General features: G+C 32.2%; 1 long non-coding RNA gene across 1 annotated transcript; it reads right to left on the minus strand.

Annotated features, from left to right (window-relative positions):
- Window positions 1-955: 955 nt before the first annotated feature.
- On the minus strand, window positions 956-21,413 carry LOC309662013. The gene is made up of 2 exons (XR_014264424.1): window positions 17,113-21,413; window positions 956-16,806 (listed from the first exon to the last, which is right to left on the minus strand). It is a non-coding gene; the product is annotated as an uncharacterized lncRNA (long non-coding RNA).
- Between the last annotated feature and the right edge of the window lie 323 nt (window positions 21,414-21,736).

A 21,736-nucleotide genomic window follows, 5' to 3' on the forward strand; every position in this document is an offset into this window, starting at 1 on the left:
TTGTCATGTTTCTGATCTTAGAGGAATAGCATTTGGTTCTTCACCATTAAATATAATGTTAGCTGTGGATTTGTCTTATGTGACCTTTATTATGTTAAGGTACACTCCTTCTATACCCGTTTTATTGAGAGTTTTCATCATAAATGGGTGTTGAACCTTGTCAAATGTTTTTTCTGCATCTACTGAGATAATCATATGATTTTTGTTCTTCATTTTATTAATGCTGTGTATCATACTGACTGATTTGCAAATGTTGAACCATGCTTGCATCCTGGAATAAATTCCACTTGGTCATGGTGTATGATCCTTTTAAGGTATTGCTGTATTCAGCTTTCTAATATTTTGTTGAGAATTTTTGATGTATGTTTATCAAAGATATTGGCTTGTAATTTTTTGTGTGTGTTGTCCTTGTCTGGTTTTGGTGTCAGAATAATGTTGGCTTCGTGTTAGGAAGTATTTCCTCCTCTTCAATTTCTTACAAGAGTTTGAGATGTATATATTAAATCTCTTTGAATATTTGGTAGAATTCACCAGTTAAGCCATCTGGTCCTGGATTTTTGTTTTTTGGGAGGTTTTTGATTACTGCTTCTATCTTCTTACTAGTGATCAGTTTATTAAGATTTTCTACTTCATGATTTTGCCTTGGAAGATTGTTTGATTCTAGAATTTATCCATTTCTTCTAGATTATCTAATTTGTTAGATAATCTCTTATATGCCTTTGTTATTTCTGTGGTATCCATTGTAACTTCTCTTTCATATCTGATTTTCTTTATTTGAGCCTTCTCTCTTTTGTTCCTTTGTTATTTCTGTGGTATCCATTGTAACTTCTCTTTCATTTCTGATTTTCTTTATTTGAGCCTTCTCTCTTTTTTCCTTAGTGTGTTTAGCTAAAGTTTTGTCAATTTTGTTTATCTTTTCAAAGAACCGATTCTTAGTTTCATTGATCTTCTAGTCTTTTTAGTCTCTGCTTCATTTATTTTCACTGTGATCTTTATTATTTCGTTTTCTCTCCTAATTTAGGGCTTCACTTGCTCTTCTTTTTCTAGTTCCTTTAGGTGTAAGTTTAGATTGTTTATTTGAGATTTTTCTTGTTTCTTGAGATAGGGCTGTATTGCTATAAACTTCCATCTTAGTGGTGGTTTGCTGCATCCCATAGATTTCAGTATGTTGTATTTTCACTTTCATTTGTCTTCAGGTATTTTTTATTTCTTCTTTGATTTGTTGTTGTTGTTGTTGTTGTTGTTGTTGGCAATAGTTGTTCAGTAGCATGTTGTTTAGATTTACATATTTGTGATTTTTTTCAGCTTTCTTCTTGTAGTTGATTTCTAGTTTCATACCACTGCAATCGGAAAAGATGCTAGGAATGATTTCAATCTTAAATTTATGGAGACTTGTTTTGTGTCCCAACATACGTTCTATCCTTGAGAATGTTCCATGTGCACTAAAGAAGAATGTTTCTTCTGCCGTTTTTGGATGAAATATTCTGTATATGTCTCAAGTTCATCTAATCTAATGTTTCATTTAAGGCCAGTGTTTTCTTGTTGACTTTCTGTCTGGATGATCTGGCGTAAGTGGGGTGTTAAAGTCCCCTACCATTATTGTGTTGCTATCAATTTCTACCTTTAAGTCTGTTAATAATTACTTTTATATATATTTAATGCTTCTATATTATGTACATTTATATTAATTACTCATGTCTTCTTGATGGATAGTCCCCTTTATTGTATAAAGTGTCTATCTTTGTCTTTTTTACCTTTTTTGGCTTGAAGTCTATTTTGTCTGATATGAGTATGGCTACACATACTTTGCCTGCTTTGTTTTGTCTGCCATTTGCTTGCAGTATCATCTTTCATCCCTTCATTTTGAGTCTATATTTATCTTTAGAGCTGAGATGAGTCCCCTGGAGGCAGCATGTAATTGAGTCTTGTTTTGTAATATAGCCAGCCACTCTCTGTCTTTTGATTGATTGAATTCAATCCATTTACATTTAGGGTGATTCTTGATAAATGAGGATTTAATGTAGCCATTTTATCTTTTGTTTTCTGATTGTTCTATATCTCCATTATTTCTTTTTCTTTGTGTTTCTGTCTGCCATTTTAGTTTGATGGTTTTCTATGATGTTTTCTCAGCTTCCTTTTTTTATGTTTTGTGTCCCTGATCTAGATTTTTGTTTGTGGTTATCATGGGGTTTCTAGTAAATGTCTCATAAATAAAATAGTCTTTTTCTCCTGATAGCATCATAGCTTCATTTGCCTATACAAGTTCTATCTTTTTCCTCTTCCCCTTTTATGTTTTTGTTGTCCCACATTATCCCTTTCTATATTTTGAGTTTGTTATCAAATTGAAATAGCTATAGTTATTTTTTGGATGCTTTTTTCCCTTTAATTTTTATGCTATAATAAAGTGTTTAACAATCTATTCTTCTATAGAGTTGCAATATTCTTATTCTGTCTATGTACTGATCACCTTACTCAAAGTTTTGCATGGTTTTGCCATTTCATTTTAACATGTCTTGTAAGGCAGGTCTATTGGTGATGAATTCCCTCAGCTTCTGTATGTCTGGGAAAGCCTTTATTTCCCTCTCATATCTGAAGGATAATTTTGCTGTATATTCTTGGCTGATAGTTTTTATCTTTCAATATTTTGAGTATGTCATTCCACTGCTTCCTGACCTATAGGGTTTCTGCTGAGAAATTTGCTGATAGCCTAATGGGGGTTCTTTTGTTGGTTACTGTGTTTTATTCTGTGGCTGCCTTTAAAATTCTTTTTTATCATTGACTTTTGCCTGTTTTAATATAATGTGTCTTGGAGAAGGTTATTTTGCACTGATGTAACTAGGTGTTCTATTAGCTTTGTGGACTTATATATACAGTTCCTTCCCCAGGTTTGGGGCATTTTCAGCTATTATTCCTGCAACTAAACTCTCTGCCCCCTTCTCCCTCTCTTCTCCTTCTGGGTTACCCATTATCCTTATGTTGCCTTTTCTAATGGAGCTGAAGAGTCCTCGTAGAATTTCTTCATTTAAAAAAAAATCTTAGTTCTCTCTGCTCTTCTACCTAATTATTTGTAGACTTCTATCTTTGAGCTCATTAAGTCTTTCTTCCATGTGATCTGCTCTATGGAGCATTGCTGCTGCCCAGGTCCTTGTGCCCATGATGGCTGCCACTGCAGACAGGAAAGTGGAGTCCTGTGTGTCACCTCTAACCGCTATTGCAGGTGCTGGATTCTCTGGGCCTGCAGGCTCAACCATCACAGATGGTGGGCCACGATCAGAGGCATAGCCTCTGCTATTCCCGGAGTTCCACCTTCTCTATGTGTTCCAATCTACCCACCTTCGGATGTACTGATGTGTGGATCTCTCTGGCATCCTGGTGTGTTAGGCAGAGGAACATTTTGTTGAATTGTGGATGTTTCACTTGTTGTAGATTAAAGGGGAGAATAAAAGGGAGTATCTCATGCTGCCATGATGATGACATCACCCCCTTTTTTCTTCTCTTGACAGATATTTTACTTCTTATGTAAACTATTTCATTTAATTTATTCTGTAAGATATTTCTACCCACACAATTTTTTTAAAATCCTTTTTTATTCGAGATGTACTTGTAGTTTCAGGGGACATGGTGCTTGTGGAAAGATTGTGGAGTTAAGTTCATTTTCTTAATTTCTCTATCACGCATTGGAGATGGCTTTTTTCCTATACATGATAAGAGAATATATAAGGAGAGACCAGAATAATTACTGATTATTATTTATATGTGCAATGCATCTATAAAATATTTGAGGAGAAATAAAGAATGATAAGCTATTCTTGGGGCTGAGGGAAGATTCATTGAGAGAGAGAACCTGCTACTTCTCAAATGGGTCTTAGCAGATTCTAGCAGATAAGCCCCATTTAAGAAGCACTGGTTCTGGAATTTAAGAAATGTATGCCTTGGCCAGAAGCCAGAGCTTACTCTCTCTTAAAAAGTTGTTAAATATAGAAAGTCTGCTGATGATCTTCAGGTTTCCGTGAGCCAAATAAGCAAAACATTTATATGTCAATTTACTTCTTCTATTTGAAAATTGCTCATGTGAAAAAATAATTTTTGTCAATGTCCTGAAGATATTTGTTTATTTATTCTAAATAAAAATGTATAGTATGAGATTCTATTTTAATTCTTCTTATTATTATCATGAATCATTATTAATTATTATGAAAGCAAAACCAAAGATTCATGTAATTGAAATCACTTTCTAGCTGAATCCAAACTTGCTTTTGTGTTTTTGTATAATATTGTCTTTTTTATCAATCAGTGGAAACTTACTTTTACAAGAAAAAACAGACAAGTGTGAAGGCCATATTTTTCTGTGCCTGTGTTAAAAAAAAATCAGTTTCCAATGTAATAAAGGAAATTATTGTTTTAAAATGTGCTTAAGTATAATTTTTCTGGAGATCTCTAAACATTCAATAGTTTTTCAAATATTTTCTTTATGGCTAGAAGGTTAACAATTCTTGCTGTAAGTGGGCTGTGCTCCTGGCTGCCTACTCTGAGAATCAGAATCTTGAATATAATTGTCAGAGCTCCTCAGTCTAGTCTAGTCTAGTCCCTCAATCTGATCATGTATTTTTTTAAATAACAGTATTATTGAAATATAATTTACATAACATATAATTTACCCATTTAAACTGTGCAATTCAATGGTTTTTTAGCATATTCACAGATAGGCACAATCATTACCACAGTCAATTTTAGAATGATTTCTTAGACTCAAAAAGAAACCCCATACTCTTTAGTTATCTCCTATCCCCCATCACCCATCTCCAAGCAACCACTATTCTAATCTGTCTCTATAAATTTTCCTATTCTGGACATTTCATATAAATGGCAACATATACTATGTAGTCTTTTGTTTTCATGGTTCAGTCATGTTGTAACATCTATTAGTACTTTATTCATAATATTCCATTGTATGGACATACCACATTTTGTTTATCCATTCATCAGCTGATGGATTTTGGGTTGTTCCCAACTTTGGGCTGTTAGGAATAATGCTGCTATAGACATTTGTGTACAAGTTTTGTGTGGGCAGATGTTTTATTTTGGATATATACTTGGGAGTAGAATGCTTCAAAAGCCACAATCAAGAAAATGAAAAGACGATTCACGGAATGTAGGAAAATATTTTCAAATCATACGTCTAATAAAGAACCTGTGTCTAGATTATAAAAATAACTTAATGATAGAAGGAAAAATAACCAAATTTTAAAATGGACAAAGGATACGAATAGACATTTCTCCAAAAAAGATATACAAATGATCACTAAGTGCATGAAAAGATATTTATCATCATTAGTCATCAAAAAAATGCGAATCAAAACCTACAGTAAGATACCACCTCACACCCACTAGAATGACTATAATCAAAAAGTCAGATGATAAATTGTATTAGCAAGAATGTCAGTGCATCAATCAGAAGACTCATACACTGCTGGTGGGATGTAAAATAGTGCAACCACGTTGGAAAATAGTCTGGCAGTTTCTCAAACAGTTAAATACAGAGTTACCATACAATCATGTGTTTTACAATTACTTTTAGCTCCCTCTGATATACTAATGAATTCTTTTCTAGGGACCTGCATCCTTGTTAGGCTATATCTTCAGGATAATTGGTGAAAAACACCTGTGGCAATTTATGATTTATGAAATGATTTTCATCTTGTATAATGTGGTTTTCTAGCAACTAAATGAACTGGGCCATGAAGAATTCATTGGCCAGAACAACTTCTTATCTTTGCATAATTTTTAATAGGAAAAAGCAATCAGACATAGATGTTTCAGCATCTGGGAGAAAAGAGATCTGCAGGTGAATAAGAATTGATGTTGGTGGGAGCTGATTATAATAACATAGACTCCTCATTATAAACCAAAATCACATGTAAATTTCCCATTGATTTATGAGATTTTGCCAACTAGTCTCATTTAGTCCATGGCAATCTACCACTGATTCCTCTACAATATTTTTCAGATCTTCTCTAACCCTATAACAGCACTCACTATTCATTAAAGCACCATTGTAATAGAATCCTGATTTTCCTTTCAGCCGCTGTCCTCTCTTGCCCACCCTATATAGTTCAGTGTGAATGTTCTTCAAATGTCAATTTGCCTGCTAAATATCTGTACACAAATTAAAGCCTCTAATAAGGCCTTTCAACAATTGAGGAGCTCTAGCTTTATCTCTGTCTGTACTCTAACCATGCAAAGATAATTCAAACCTCATATATCACCCTTTAACTATTTGAAAATAATGTATATACCTCATCTGCTTTTCTTCATTCAAAATTTTATCTGAATCTTTCAAAGCAAGGCTTAACTAATTTTTTTATGTACTTGATCTGACAAAGATGGATAGTAGTGTGCCAATGATGACTACCCTGCTTTTCAGGGCATAAAAGTCCATGACCACTATATTTTCACTTAAGATTGTTACATTTATTAATATAAAATGATTCTTTTTCCATATAGCATTTTTTTCCTTAAATACTACTGCAATGGGTGTTAAAATTATAATTCTGCTTTCCTTTTGTCATGCTTACTTGATATCTGTCTTAGCTGCCAATCCTATAGCAGTTTTATCCACGTTTCTTCTCAGTACTTATAAACATTTTAATTGTAATTTGAAAGAAACTAAAACTGCTACTGATTACTTGCTAAAGTCTGAACCCATGAAACACCTTCATATGTTGCATAGTTGTGTATGAGGTTTTTAACTCCTGTTTTTCTACCTCTCCACAATTTTTTAGATTTTGTATAAAAATGTCAAATCTACTACACACTTCTCTTCTTTACAGAGCATATAATTCTATCATAGCTTACCAAAGGAATTAAAAAAAAAACACTTATAATACTTGTCATAAAATATAAACTCAAGTTGCCTTCACTCCAGGACCTATCAAAAGCTTAGAAAGGAGTTATATTTAGAGAAGTCTGTGTAAAGTTGGTGAAGAGTCCTCCCCTGCTTTCTTATTATAAGGCATATTCTTCTATTAAGGTGCATCGCTGAAACATTAGCACAGATCCTCAGAGAATCATTTTATGGCAATCATATCTAATGTGAGACCTTGACTTTCTTTGATTAGTACAAGGAATGGAAGTAAGGAAATCACCCTTAGAATTGATATAAAATTATTTCCAAAGGTATTACCAATAAACAAGATAATAAAATATACCTAATGACAATGAGAAAATTCATTCACAACCAAATCCTGTTAAAATTTTGTTTCCCCAGAGATTCTCTTTCTCTAATGTGAAATGTCTAATATTGTTTCCCTTTATGTTCTAGCTATCAGTAAATTAATAGCCAAATTTTGTTTGGCCAGTGTGCTGGAGAAGGAATATGTGTTTAGTGAGTGTTGAAAGTTCCATAAACCAAGATGAGTGAGAATCTTTGGACCTTTGATATTTGTTTACTTGATCTGTTAGCAAATGGAATTAAAATGTATCCGTTGAAAAAAACAGAATTGAAATATGTCAGTTGGAGAACATGACAGACCAAAGCCATCAGAGTATTTTAAAAGGGAAGTAAAATAAATATATAGTATGATCTTGAGTTTTTTATCTTGAATTGTGTTAGAAAAATATTTTCATGCTTGCTAATTTGTTATGTATCTACTAGCAAATAAAAGAGACTTTTTAAAAAAAATCTAAGTTAAGGGGAAAATTGCAGTAGTGTGTCTTCAGTGTCAATTATCTTTGTGCAAAAGAGGGAGACAAGCCATCTTAAGAGAAAGGAACACTGCATGCCCTATCCACAGAGTTTTTTGTATGTGTATCTTCTAATACATCTTATGTTTAATTCTCTCCGAGCTTGGAACTTTCTTAAGGCCAGAGATATTGTGACTAGAGAACTAAGAAGCAAATTCTGATAAAACATTATTATTTAAATTTATTCTATGTAAAATAAAATCTCTCTAAGAGTTTTGAAATTTCCAGTCACTGCCTGACAGGGAAAACACTCCTAATTGATTTGTTAATGTTGAGTAATTTTGAAGCTTTCCCTTTTGTGACTATATAGCTCATTGTTAAAATCTATTTTAATAGTTTTATCTTTTTTTACTATTATGTTTTTGGTATTTGATTAACTTTTAAAACATGAGATATTGTAAAAAAGGCTACTTGAAAATTCCAAGGAAAAAATTTATTTTTCCCTTTAGACTCTTCCAAGAGTCATTATGGAACTTATTAAACAATACTTGTACCTGATAATAGTAAACCACAGGGCAAGATCATGGAACTAGGAACTGGCCAAATGAGAAATATTACTGTATATATATATATGTTAAATAAATTAAACATGTTAAATAAGACAAAATAAATAAATATCTTAGATAAAAAGGGTATTGTGTCCAAGCACTCATGTTTAACTGATAACTTTTGGCAGTGTTTTTGTGATTCTTGCCTAGAGCTTTAAAGTGTGGCCATAAAAAGTATGAATCATCTATTTCTGAACAAAGCTAATCTAAATTAAAGAAAAGGTATGATGAGTTATAACAAAAACTAACTAAACAATACTTCACTTGTCAGGTTTTAAAAGAGATGGTCTAGAATAATAAAGAAAATCTCAGTATCATAAAAACAAGTGGTATTTTGTAAGAAGAGTTAAAGTTAAAAAGAGATTGAGGAAATCTGGGAGAGCTTCAAACCCATCAACTCATTTTCTGGGATCCAGGCAAGATGTCTATTATGAACAAGTGTGGAGAACAGTGGTCTATCCTCAGTCAAGTTTCATTTCTTTCACTTATTCCCAGGTATTTATTTCAAAGATTAAGTGATTTACACCTAATCTGTAGGTCACTTCAGCCTCCCTGTATAATAAAATACCAGAAAAATCAAAAACTTTAAGAAGAATATGACCAAAAACCAGTTAGTAGATAAATCATTAAAAAAAAAAAAAAAGCCAGAACATAACTTAACTGTAAATTGCTAAGAATCTGGTGATAGAAGATTGAGAAATAAAAGTGGAAGTTCAGTCAAATTGGGACATACTGAATTGGTGACAACAGGTATTTCAGTGATGAAACTCTTGAGACTGTGTTTTGAAATAATATTTGAAATCACAGAAGTATTACTATATTAATATAAGTATTAACATATTATATATTAATATATTATGGGGGTTGTAATAATCTAGCAATTCAAAGGCCTCTGATTATTCATGAGAACAATCCTGGTAATGGAAAACTTCAAGTAAAAACAATAAAGGAAGTTACAAAGGAGGATCTCCTTCCATATATCATCCAGATCTACTAAAGACAGATATCGTAATTGTCTACTTAATAAAATTCTCCTAGAAATTCAAAGACATTGACTTCTTACCTGCTCCAAAAAATACTCTTCTCTCCAAAGAGATTTAAATAGAGGGTTGGCTACTCAGAAGAGATTGGGGACAATTTAAGGTGTCAATGTTTTTCTCAGTCTCTGTGGTACTTGCTCAATCTGGAAAGAGATAAAATGATAATTGTTTATTGGTTTTAGAATAAAATAGATCCTCAAAACTACAATAAGCCTATGAGTTAATTAATAAAGATGCAAATAATTTCATTTTCAGGTCTGGGACAAGAGAATTTGTCATCAGTCGACCACAAATAAAAGCCTAAAGGAAGTTCTTGAGATGAAAAGAAAATGATAAAAGAAGAAATCTTGGAGCATCAAAAAAGGATGAAACCACAATGTAAAAAGTTGAAATCCAAGTAAGTACATTAGACTCATGAGTTTTCTAAATTATGTTTGAAAATGTAAGTAAAAATTATAATAATATCGGATGTGGCTCTTGAATACATAGAAGAAATATATGACAATTATTAAAAAATGGGAAAATGTAAAGAAACCTAAAGGGACATAAGTTTTCTACACTTCCTTCAAACTGGTGAGCATTACTGGATTGTGATAAATTTTATATGTATAATGTAATGTCTAAAGCAACTACTAAAACATTTACAAAGAGATATACTCAGAAACAATATAGATAAATCAAAATTAAATTGTTTAAAAAAGGACAAATAACACACAGGAACACAAACAAAAAACAAAACAAAGCAATGAAGAATAAACAAACAACTCTAAAGAATAAAATGCCTAACTCAAGATCTAACATATTAATAATTATATTAAATGTAAATGATCTAAGTACACCAAATAAAAGATTGACAGCATGAATTAAAAAAAAAAAAATCCAGGGGAACTAAGATCCTGCAAGCCATGTGGCATGACCAAAAAAAAAAAAAAAAATTCAACTATATGTAGTGTACAAGGTACAAGAAACTCACTTCAAATAATGATACAAATGATACTGATGAACACTGTGAATTTGTCAAGCTCAACAAACGTTAGAGGCATGGAAAAAACTTTTCATCTTACTGAATGACAGTTACATACCAGTTTATTGTATTACTATCATTTATTGATTGCTCTTAAAACTGTGAAAAACGTACTTTAGGAAAAACTATAAAACTATAAATATACATTTCTTAAGTATCTTAAAGCACAATAACGCCTTTCATCTCTATTCTTTCTCATGGTTAGGACTGTCCAACATCTTTGTTAGCTCTGCTTTTTCTCTTCCCAATTTTAGACATTATCATTAGTATTTGTATACAGTAAGCATTTTCTTGTAATTACTCATGTTATTTTTCTTCTGATTATTTTTTGCATTTCATATTTTTTCACGGATGATTTTCCATTTTCTTGATGTACAGCCTTTCAAAGTTATTTTTAAAAACAAAAACACTAGTTTGAAAAGATACATGCACCCCAGTGTTCATAGTAGCATTATTTATAAGTGCCAAGGTATGGAAGCAAACTAAATTGCTTCCATCTATCAAGAGATGAATGGATAAAGAAGATGTGTAATGAAATACTACTCAGTCATTAAAAAAGAATAAATTTTGCCATTTTCAGCAACATGGATAGATTTGGAGGGCATTATGTTAAGTGAAATAAGTCAGAGAAATACAAATACTGTATGATATCACTTATATGTGGAATCTAAAAACATACAACAAACTAGTGAATACAACAAAAAAGAAGCCGACACAGATACAGAGAACAAACTACTGGTTACCAGTGGAGAGAGGGAAGAGGGGGAGGAAAAATATAGGGATGGGAAAAAAAAGTGTTATTATGAGATTATAAGAAATATGTGTGAAACTTTTGAAAATTGTAAAACACTATAGAATTTAAAGAATCTTTCATTCAAAAAAATCAATTAAAATTTTTAAAAATAAAAAACGATTAAGTTTAGGTGTCACCTGCTCTTAAAAGTCTAAAAAAATGGTTATTTTAGTGAAGTCCATTAATAGTAAATTTTGTTAATTTCTTTTAGTATAAAATGTTATATTTCACTCTCATTCTTGAATTAGGATTAAACTAGGGATAAGGTTTACTGTGAAAATTCCATTCTCTCTTAAACTTTGTTGATATTATTCTACTGTCTTCTAGCTTTCACTGTTGCTACTGATAATTTTTCTATTCATTTGTTATTATTTATGGGTAAACTGTCTATACACTCTGGATGCTTTAAGATATCTTTGATTTTAACATTCTGTAGTTTTCTGTTTTTTGTTTTTATAAATATACCCCTTTTAATTATTTATTTATGTATTTATGTATTTATTTATTTATTTGCCTGTGTTGGGTCTTTGTTTCTGTGCGAGGGCTTCCTCTAGTTGCGGCGAGAGGGGGCCACTCTTCATCGCGGTGCGTGGGCTTCTCACTATCGCGGCCTCTCTTGTTGCGGAGCACAGGCTCCAGACGCACAAGCTCAGTAGTTGTGGCTCACAGGCCCAGTTGCTCCATGGCATGTGGGATCTTCCCAGACCAGGGCTCGAACCCGTGTCCCCTGTATTGGCAGGCAGATTCTCAACCACTGCGCCACCAGGGAAGCCCCATTCTGTAGTTTTATTATTATGTGGCTTACAATGGATTTCATTTTATTGATACTGCTTAGTGTTTATTAAAGTCTATCATCATTTCTGGAAACATTTGCATCAAATATTGCCTCTTTCACAGTCTATTTTATTATTTTGGGACTCTGATTTCATATATATTAGACCTTATTACATTCTATGTCATTCATCTTTTATTTTATATTTTCTACCTCTCTGACTGTATCCCCTGAATTCTGCAAAATGTCTTTAAATATAATTCACAGTATATATATATATATATATATATATATATATATATATACACATATAATTTATATAATTCTTTATCTCTATACTGCTGTTTAAAATATCAATAATTTTTTTTTCTTTTTTCTGTAAGGCTTATAGTTTTCATTAATTAAAGTTCTTTTTTTTTTTTAATAAAGTTCTATTTTTAAAAATATGTCTTTTCTTTTTCTGGTTTTGATTCTAACTTTTATATCCTTAAAATGCTATTATTTTATATTCCCCACCCAATATTTCCAAAACTTTATTTTGAATAAGTTCTAATTCTAATTCAAAAGATAGTACATTAGAACCCCAGACTACACAAGTCCAACCTCAGGATCTTACTAATTTTAAATTGTCAATTGCATATCCTCTTTCTATTTAATTTATTAGGAATTTTTAAAAGTTAAATAAATTTTGCATTTATTATGCATATTTTGTCACATTTAAAATATTTATCCTATATTCATAGATATGTACACACTTCATTAAACAATAATCCCAACAGTGATAGAAAGTGGGACCTCTCACCAAAAATTGATTAAATTATTGATCCAAGTTGTTTAATAGTTTAGCCATATATAGGATGTGTGGGGATGTATGTGCATGTGTGTGTATGTTTTGGTAAGGGGTCCCCAAGGCCACCCCTAGGTTTGATTATTTGCTAGGAAAACTCACAAGATTCTCCATATAGTCCTATTTATAACTATGGCATATGACAATGAAAGGTAGAAAGCAAAATCAGCAAAGGGAAAGGGCACATAGGACAAAATCCAGAGGTAACATGTGCAAGCTTTCAAGAGTCCTCTCTCAGTGGATTCACACAGAATGTGCTCAGTTCCTTCAGTAACCAGTGTGACAACACATATAAAATATTGTCTAAAAGGGAAACTCATTATAGACTCAGTGCTCAGAGGTTTTGTTGGATGTTATTCATATAGGCACCCTCTGTGTAGCACTTACCACATTTTACGACATCCAGTAGGAAAGTAGGTGCTCAGCATAAAGCCACATTTTTTTGTGTGTGCAGTTTATACAGTGTGAGCCAGTCTTAACAAGTTATGAGAATGGTGGGTATGCTCCCATGATTATAAGTTTACAGACACCTTTAGAAAATAGTCCACTTTGTAAACAAATCTTTCTCAAAACAGCAGTCTCCAGTTTTCTGTGTTAACTATTTTCTGCACTGTATGTGTGTGTTCTATGTTCTTCTTACTTTAATTTATGAGAAAAATATATGAAGACAAATTTCATGCATTCTCAGAAGCACATCTACAAAATCATTGTCTGTATACCTATATGTTCTCCTTTCCCTCCTACTACTCCAGATGGACAATCCATGGTTCTCTCTAAGGCCAACTCCTCTATCAATGGATCATATCCCACCTTCTGTCATCCTTCCCTCTCATTACTCTTAGCATATGAACATGCTATAATATTGCTATCTGAAAAACCAACAAAAAAACTAATTTGAGTAAGCACAATTATGAGAACTTTATTGTCAAATCATCTTTAGATTATTAGAATAAATCTCACATGACTATATTTTTTAAATTTTTGCTGAAGGAGATTTCCTTATTTTTAAAGATATACACTCAATTTCCTATGAAGGTAGCATTTGTATTACGTAAATTAGTTAGTTTAAATGTAACAAAATGATGGGTATTTTTATTGAGTAATCTGTGAAATTTAAATCATATGTACATATATATATATAAATCATATGTACATATATTCACTTACAACGTTTAAAATAAAACAAGTTCTAATCATTGTTGAGCCATCAAATCATTGTTTCTAAGTCTGGGAAATACATTTAATGTCTCTAAACTTCAAATCCTATAACATGAAAATAACTTTTCATGAAAATCATCTGGAGTACACATGTTTGTGAGTGTGCTTGTGAGTAAGCATGTGCCACAAAGCTTGGGGTATCATGTTTTACTCTATATTTTCTTCTGATCCTCTGCACATTTTCCCACAAATAAAATACTTTGCACAGCAAAAGCATAACTGAAACTACCACAAAAATATTGAAATATTTAGGTGGGGTTTTGTATTAAGGACTCTGCCACTTGCCATAGCAATATGTTTATTTAGCTTTTAGCAATTAGTTTTTAGGGGCACGTATGAACTCCTTGATTGAATCTCGGTTTTACCCCTGCTGGCACTATCTGCTAGAACTTTTTATGTTTATGAACTTCTGGGAAAAATATATGTCTACAGTTTTTTTTTTTTTTTTCCTTGTATATTGTGTTTGTAGTCAAGCACATTTTTTTGTCCCCGCTGCGTGTAGGATCTTAGTTCCCTGACCAGGGATCAAACTCACGTCACCTGCAGTGGAAGTGCAGAGGCTTAACCACTGGACCACCACGGAAGTCCCAAGCACATTTTTAACATAGCTATCCTCTGGATAATGGATATTAGACTACTTTTACTCTGTTCTCTATCAGAAAATTAGGCTCTCTTACTATTGCAACATAGGTTTTTAAAAGCATCTTGATTGAAATAGATTAATTTAAAATCCAGGTTGACGTAGAGAATGGACTTGAGGACACGGGGCGGGGGTGAAGGGTAAGCTGGGACGAAGTGAGAGAGTGGCGTGGACATATATGCACTACCAAATGTAAAATAGATAGCTAGTGGGAAGCAGCCGCATAGCACAGGAAGATCAGCTTGGTGCTTTGTGACCACCTAGAGGGGTGGGAGGGAGACGCAAGAGGGAGGAGATACGGGGATATCTAGATATGTATAGCTGACTCACTTTGTTATACAGCAGAAGCTAACACACCATTGTAAAGCAATTATACTCCAATAAAGATGTTAAAAAATAAATAAAATCTAGGTTGAAAAGCAGAGATGCAGTAAAATATCTTTTTAGAAACAGCTTCTTTGCTTCTATAAAAATTCTTTCAGAAATTTAATTGGAAATGTGCTTAAACTATGTATCTGAAGGGAATTGACAGCTTTATAATGCTGAATGTCCTGATCATTACACATAGGTGTTTCTCTAGTTATGCTGTTCTTATATATTTCAGCAATCTGGAAGTTTTTAGTGCAGAGGTCTTGCAAATACTTTCATAAAATTATCTTTAAGGGTTTTGTGTTTTGTGTTGTTGAATCCTTTTACAAAGGGCATTTGTTTTTAATCTCAATTTTAAAATTTGCATTGCTAGCATAGGTACATACAATTGGCCTTTACATATTGATTTTGTATCCTGTCAACTTATTAAACCCCCTTATTAACTCATGTACCATTTTTGTGAAGCCCGTGGCATTTTTATACATAAACTATTCTGTAGTCTGTAAACAAAAACAACTTTATACTCCTTTCTAACGTGTATGGATTTTATTTCCTTTTCTTGCTTTAAAGCACTGGCTAGGATCTTAATATACAATATTAAATGGAAGTGATGAGAGCAAATACTTGTTTTGTCCCCAATATTAGAGAAAAAGCACTCCATTTTTCACCATTAAGTATCATTTTAGCTGCAAGTATTTTGTATATGTTCTTTATCAGGATGAAGAAGTTTATTTCTCTTCCAAGTTTGCTGAGGTTTTTTTTTTTTTGTCTTTTGTTTTTTGTTTGTTTTTTTATCATGAATGGGTATTGGTTTCTGTAAAATGTTCTTTTGCTTCTGTTGTAATTATTCATTTTTTATAGTCTGTAATGCAGCAAATTATATTGATTTGTTTCTCAATATTAATTCAGCATCTTGCATTTCTGGGATAAAACCCATTCAGTGATCATAAGTTACCTTTTTTATATATGCTGTATTCAGTTTGCTAATGTTGCTAAGGATCTTGTCATCTGTATTCATAGAGGATAATGTTTTCTTACAATGCCTTAGTCTCTTTTTTGTGTCAGGATATTGGTAGTAATATAAATGAGTTATTTAGTGTTCCCTCATCTTCTATTTTGTAAATAATATGTTTAGAATTAGAATTATTTTTCTGCCTTCAGACTCTGTTTTAACTCTCAGAGCAATTGCCTTTAGGCCATTAACAACTAAAAAACATAGTAGGCAAATAATTTCTGTAACTCACATGAGTAAATGCACATGTGGGAAGACTTACAGTTCCCATCAGCCAGACTAGAGAGGCCTTATTACATAAGACACTCGGCAGAGTCCTTAAAAGCATTATGCTTTGAGAGGAGAGTTAAATTAGTCTCAAAGTGAAGGTTGCTCTAGACATGGCATAACAAAGCTTAAAAACAAGCCTTAACAGTATTAAACTGATCTAAAATAACTACAGGACATAACAAATTTTAATACTATTAAAAGAATATTAAGACTCTGGTACTAATAATTGTAAACTTTACAATGTACAAGAACTAATAAAAATTTACCAAGTTTGCACAGCAGCAGAAAATCTTGACCCATAACTGGGAGAAAAATCAATTAGTGAAAGAAATTTCTAAATGCAGAGATGTTCTTTTGAAAGCTATATAAACCTTAGAAGTATGTACAAAATATAGAAAAAAATATGACCATAATAAGGATAGAAACATTAGGCATGAAACAAAAGACAAAATGGATCTTCTTGAAACATAAAATATGCTACCTGAAATGAAAAAAAAAAATACACAAGGTAAAATTAATAGATTAGGGGGCTTCCCTGGTGGCGCAGTGGTTGAGAATCTGCCTGCCAATGCAGGGGACACGGGTTCGAGCCCTGGTCTGGGAAGATCCCACATGCCGCGGAGCAACTAGGCCCGTGAGTCACAATTACTGAGCCTGCGCGTCTGGAGCCTGTGCTCCGCAACAAGAAAGGCCGCGACAGTGAGAGGCCCGCGCACCGCGATGAAGAGTGGACCCCACTTGCCGCAACTGGAGAAAGCCCTCGCACAGAAACGAAGACCCAACACAGCCAAAACTAAATAAAAAAAAAAAAAAAAAAAAATTAATAGATTAGGAACAGCAGAAGAAAGGATCAGTAAAATTAAAGGCATAGAATTTTAAACTGTCCAAAATAAAGTGCAGAAGGAAAAATGATTAGAAAAGAAGGACATATTATCAGTAAACTGTAGAAAATATTCTGTCCTAATATCCATGGCAATAGCAAATTTGAGGGAAAAAAAATGTAACTACCCAGATTTAAGAAGCTCAAAGAACTCCAAACAGAAAAAAAACCACAAAGATAATCAGATCAAGGCAGATCATAATCAAATTGTTGAACAAAACTAAGAGAGAAAAAAATCTTGAAAGTAGGTAGAGATAGGGGAAAGAAACATATCGTACATAGAGAAGAAATATATAAATAAGAACACATGTCTCATTGAAACCCTGTAATCCAAAAGACAATGGAATCATATATTTAATGAGCTGAAAGAAAAATTATCTACCTAGAATTTTATACCCAGTAAAAATATCTTTCTAAAATGAAAACAAAAAGAAGATATTTGCAACATGACCAACTGAGAGAATTCACATCCAACAGATCTACCATATAAGAATTATTAGAGACAATTGTGGCAGAAAGAAAATGATGCAAGATAAAAATTTAAGTCTACATAAATAAATGAAGAGCTACAAAACTCCTAAATATAGGAATATATACGAGATAATTTTCCTCATTAAAATTTTTATTAAAAGGTAATTTACTATTTAAAGTAAAAAATATATATATTAAAATTTATAACATGTAGAAATAAAATATGTAACAATTGCACAAAGAATGTGAAGGAACATATGCAACTATAATGTTGTAAGATTCTTACACTGCATGTATAACCTTGAAGTTAGACTGCAGTAAGTAAAGGATACATATTATAAACCCTAAAATAATTTTTTAAAAGACATATAGTTAATGAGACAATAGTAGAGAAAAAACAAAATTGTAAATAAATAGCCAAATTGTCCAAAGAAAACCATAAAAAGAGGAAGAAGGAAAAGAAAGAGGAGGTAGAGGAGGAGGGAGGAGAAGAAGAGGAAGAACAGATGGTACAGAGAGAAAGAAAATAGTAAGATTGCAGATTTAAAGTTTTTGGATATCTGGATTTGTCTAGAGATTCTGGTTGAAGATACATAGTTGGAAGCCATTATTGTATATAATTGAATCCATAATCATGGGTGAGATTACATAGAGTAAATCAATAATGTCGGAAAGGAACACAGGGTAAAACCAAGCCTTGATAACCACCAATATTAAATGGCTAGGTAGAAGCTGATGACCCTGCAAAGGCAACTGAAAATAATCAATAGTAGTAAGAAATACAGGAAGGTATGAGACTTCAGATGTAAATGGAAGAAACTGTTTCAGGAAGATGTTGAAAATAAACAGTATTAAAACCATTATTACCAGAGTAATAATCATTAATCCATAATAATGATCACATATGATAGAATATGCTTATTTACAGCTGCATGTCATAATTGGCTTAAGAATATAAAAAGTGACTTTCAGATTCCACTTACCAATCCTTTCTATTATTTCTATAGTATAAGATATGTGAGCAAGAAATACAGTACTTAATACTATATGCCACTGGGATTTGTGATTGGTGTGGTAGGCAGCAAAAACTGACTAGCACACTGTCACTAGTTATTGTTATTGTATCAGATACATTTATTTTGCTACCCAAATAAAATTGTGTAAGAGGATTAGGACTAGACTGTTTGAGCCACGGTGATAGTGCCTGTTCTGTTCCACATGTGTATTATCAGGGCATCAGAAGTGATTCCAGAGTTGCCACAACTCTGTCTCACAGGATTTTTCATTTAGTATCAAGTCAACATTTACCTCTTGATAATCTGGGCTACTCAAGCCAGCCCTTTTGACCTCTAATTTTGTACCATCAAGAAGTTTTTGTCATTTTCTTATGAAATCTAGTATTAGGCAATGTGTTTTTCTCTGATCCTGTTGCTTTATTGGTTGTATGTATACTTTCCTCTGCACATTAATATAGTGTGATGGTTTCCAACTTTCCAACTTATGTCCGACTTCTAAATCATAAGATCACTGCTATTAATGCCCTATTTAGAAGCAATATAACTAAAGCCTGTCAACATTAGCACTTGCACTTTTATCACTTATATTTCCCTCTCTCATATGACCCTCTGCATGTGTTGGGAGGAAAATGACAAATATAAGAGAAAATGGGTGCTAGAGTAAGTAAGGATGTGTCATTTAACCAATGAAAAACATGCATATTATTTCTTTTTAAAAATGTCTTTTAAAAGACGATTGATTCAAATGCCATTTTATTGAAGAGTTGTATATATGAAACAAGATAAATTTTGCTATAAGAATTCATGTTCATAAATTTCACATTGTGGTTTATTTATTTTTCACAAATAAATGGATAGGACATATGAAATTATTAAGATCATGAGACATTAAAATAGATGTTTATTTAAGCCCTCAGCTTCAAGGTCCAAGGTCATTCAGAATTATTTTGGCAAGGAGAATCACTTATGCATTGAAATGAAAAAATGTCAGAATGTTCCCATAAGTGCAAGATGGTATTATTCTGAAGAAACCACTTGGGCAATTTTTTTCTTTTATAGAAGCCTTATAAAAGTTTCAGGAAGAAAAGCATGTGATGAATGTAATACAAAAAGTATAAAGCACATTTTGTTTTAATATTAAAATACTTAATATTATTGTTTTACTATTACAATGTTTAATATTACATATTACAAAATGTTTAACATTAGATTTAATACTAATATATAAATCTTTAATATTAATTATTTATAAATTATGTAATATAAATAATATATAAATCAATATGTATTTAATATTAATATATAATTATTTGCATATAAATCTTTATAAAATATTTATTAAAATATTTGTATATAAATAATATATAAAATTTAATATTAATAATTTATAATAATTTATTAAATATTATTAATTGATTAATATAAGATCTTTAATATTATGATTAACTATTATAACTCTTATTATAGCTGGGAAAAATTGTAGCTACACTTAAATATTACAATGCTTGGTACCAAGAAAATACTTTAGAAATCCAGATAATATTCTTACTCAGTTTTATCTTGAAACTCTGAAAAATTTTACAACATAACTTAGAGGGCCATAAACTCTGGGAGAGTTTTCTTTTGTTTTGATTTTTTAATGTATGCAAGAATGCTTAAACCATCAGTAACAAAGTAGGCAAAAAACAGTCTGGGCTAACACCCAGCTATGAAGCTTTAAGAATTTAAGAAGAAATAAATAATTTAATCAAGTGTTAACTGGTCTATGGTAATATTTTATTTACTTTCAATAACATTCTTACTAGTTCTGTGATAAATGCCATTGATATTCTGATAGAGATTGGATTGAATCTGTAGATTGCCTTAGGTAGTATGGTCATTTTTTTTTAACGTATTTATTGGAGTATAGTTGCTTTACAATGTTGTGTTACTTTATGCTGTATAACAAAGTGAATCAGCTATACATATACATATATCCCCATATACCTTCCCTTTTGTGCCTCCCTCCCACTCTCCCTATCCCACCCCTCTAGGTGGTCACAAAGCACCGAGCTGATCTCCCTGTGCTATGCAGCTGCTTCCCACTAGCTATCTATTTTACATTTGGTAGTGTATATATGTCAATGCTACTCTTTCACTTCATCCCAGCTTACCCTTCCTCCTCCTGTGCCCTCAAGTCCATTCTCTGTGTCTACGTCTTTATCCCTGTCCTGCCACTAAGTTCATCAGAACCAATTTTTTTTTTTTTTTTAGTTCCATATATATGTGTTAGCATATGGTATTTGTTTTTCCTCTTTCTGACTTACTTCACTCTGTATGACAGACTCTAGGTTCATCCACCTCACTACAAATAACTCAATTTGGTTTCTTTTTCTGGCTCAGTAATACTCCATTATATATATGTGCCATGTCTTCTTTAACGATTTATCTGTCAATGGACACTTAGGTTGCTTCCATGTCCTGGCTATTGTAAATAGTGCTGCAATGAACATTTGGGTGCATGTGTCTTTTTGAATTATGGTTTTCTCTGGGTATATGCCCAGTACTGGTATTGCTGGGTCATATGGTAGTTCTATTTTTTAGTTTTTTAATGAACCTCCATGCTGTTCTCTATAGTGGCTGTATCAATTTACATTTCCACCAACAGTGCAAGAGGGTTCCCTTTTCTCCACACCCTCTCCAGCATTTATTCTTTGTAGATTTTTTGATGATGGCCATTCTGACTGGTGTGAGGTGATACCTCATTGTGGTTTCGATTTACATTTCTCTAATGATTAATGATGCTGAGCATCCTTTCATGTGTTTGTTGGCTATCTGTATATCTTCTTTGAAGAAATGTCTGCTTAGGTCTTCAGCTCATTTTGATTTAGGTTGTTCGTTTTCGTGACATTGAGCTGCATGAGCTGCTTGTATATTTAATCCTTTGTCAGTTGCTTCATTTGCAAATATTTTCCCCCATTCTAAGGATAGTATTTCATCTTGTGGATGATTTCCTTTCCTGTGCAAAATCATTTAATTTTCATTAGATCTCATTTGTTTATTTTTGTTTTTATTTTCATTACTCTAAGAGGTGGATCAAAAAAGATATTGCTG

Source organism: Balaenoptera physalus (genome assembly GCF_965194825.1).
Source record: "Balaenoptera physalus genome assembly, chromosome: 5".
Classification (NCBI taxonomy): domain Eukaryota; kingdom Metazoa; phylum Chordata; class Mammalia; order Artiodactyla; family Balaenopteridae; genus Balaenoptera; species Balaenoptera physalus.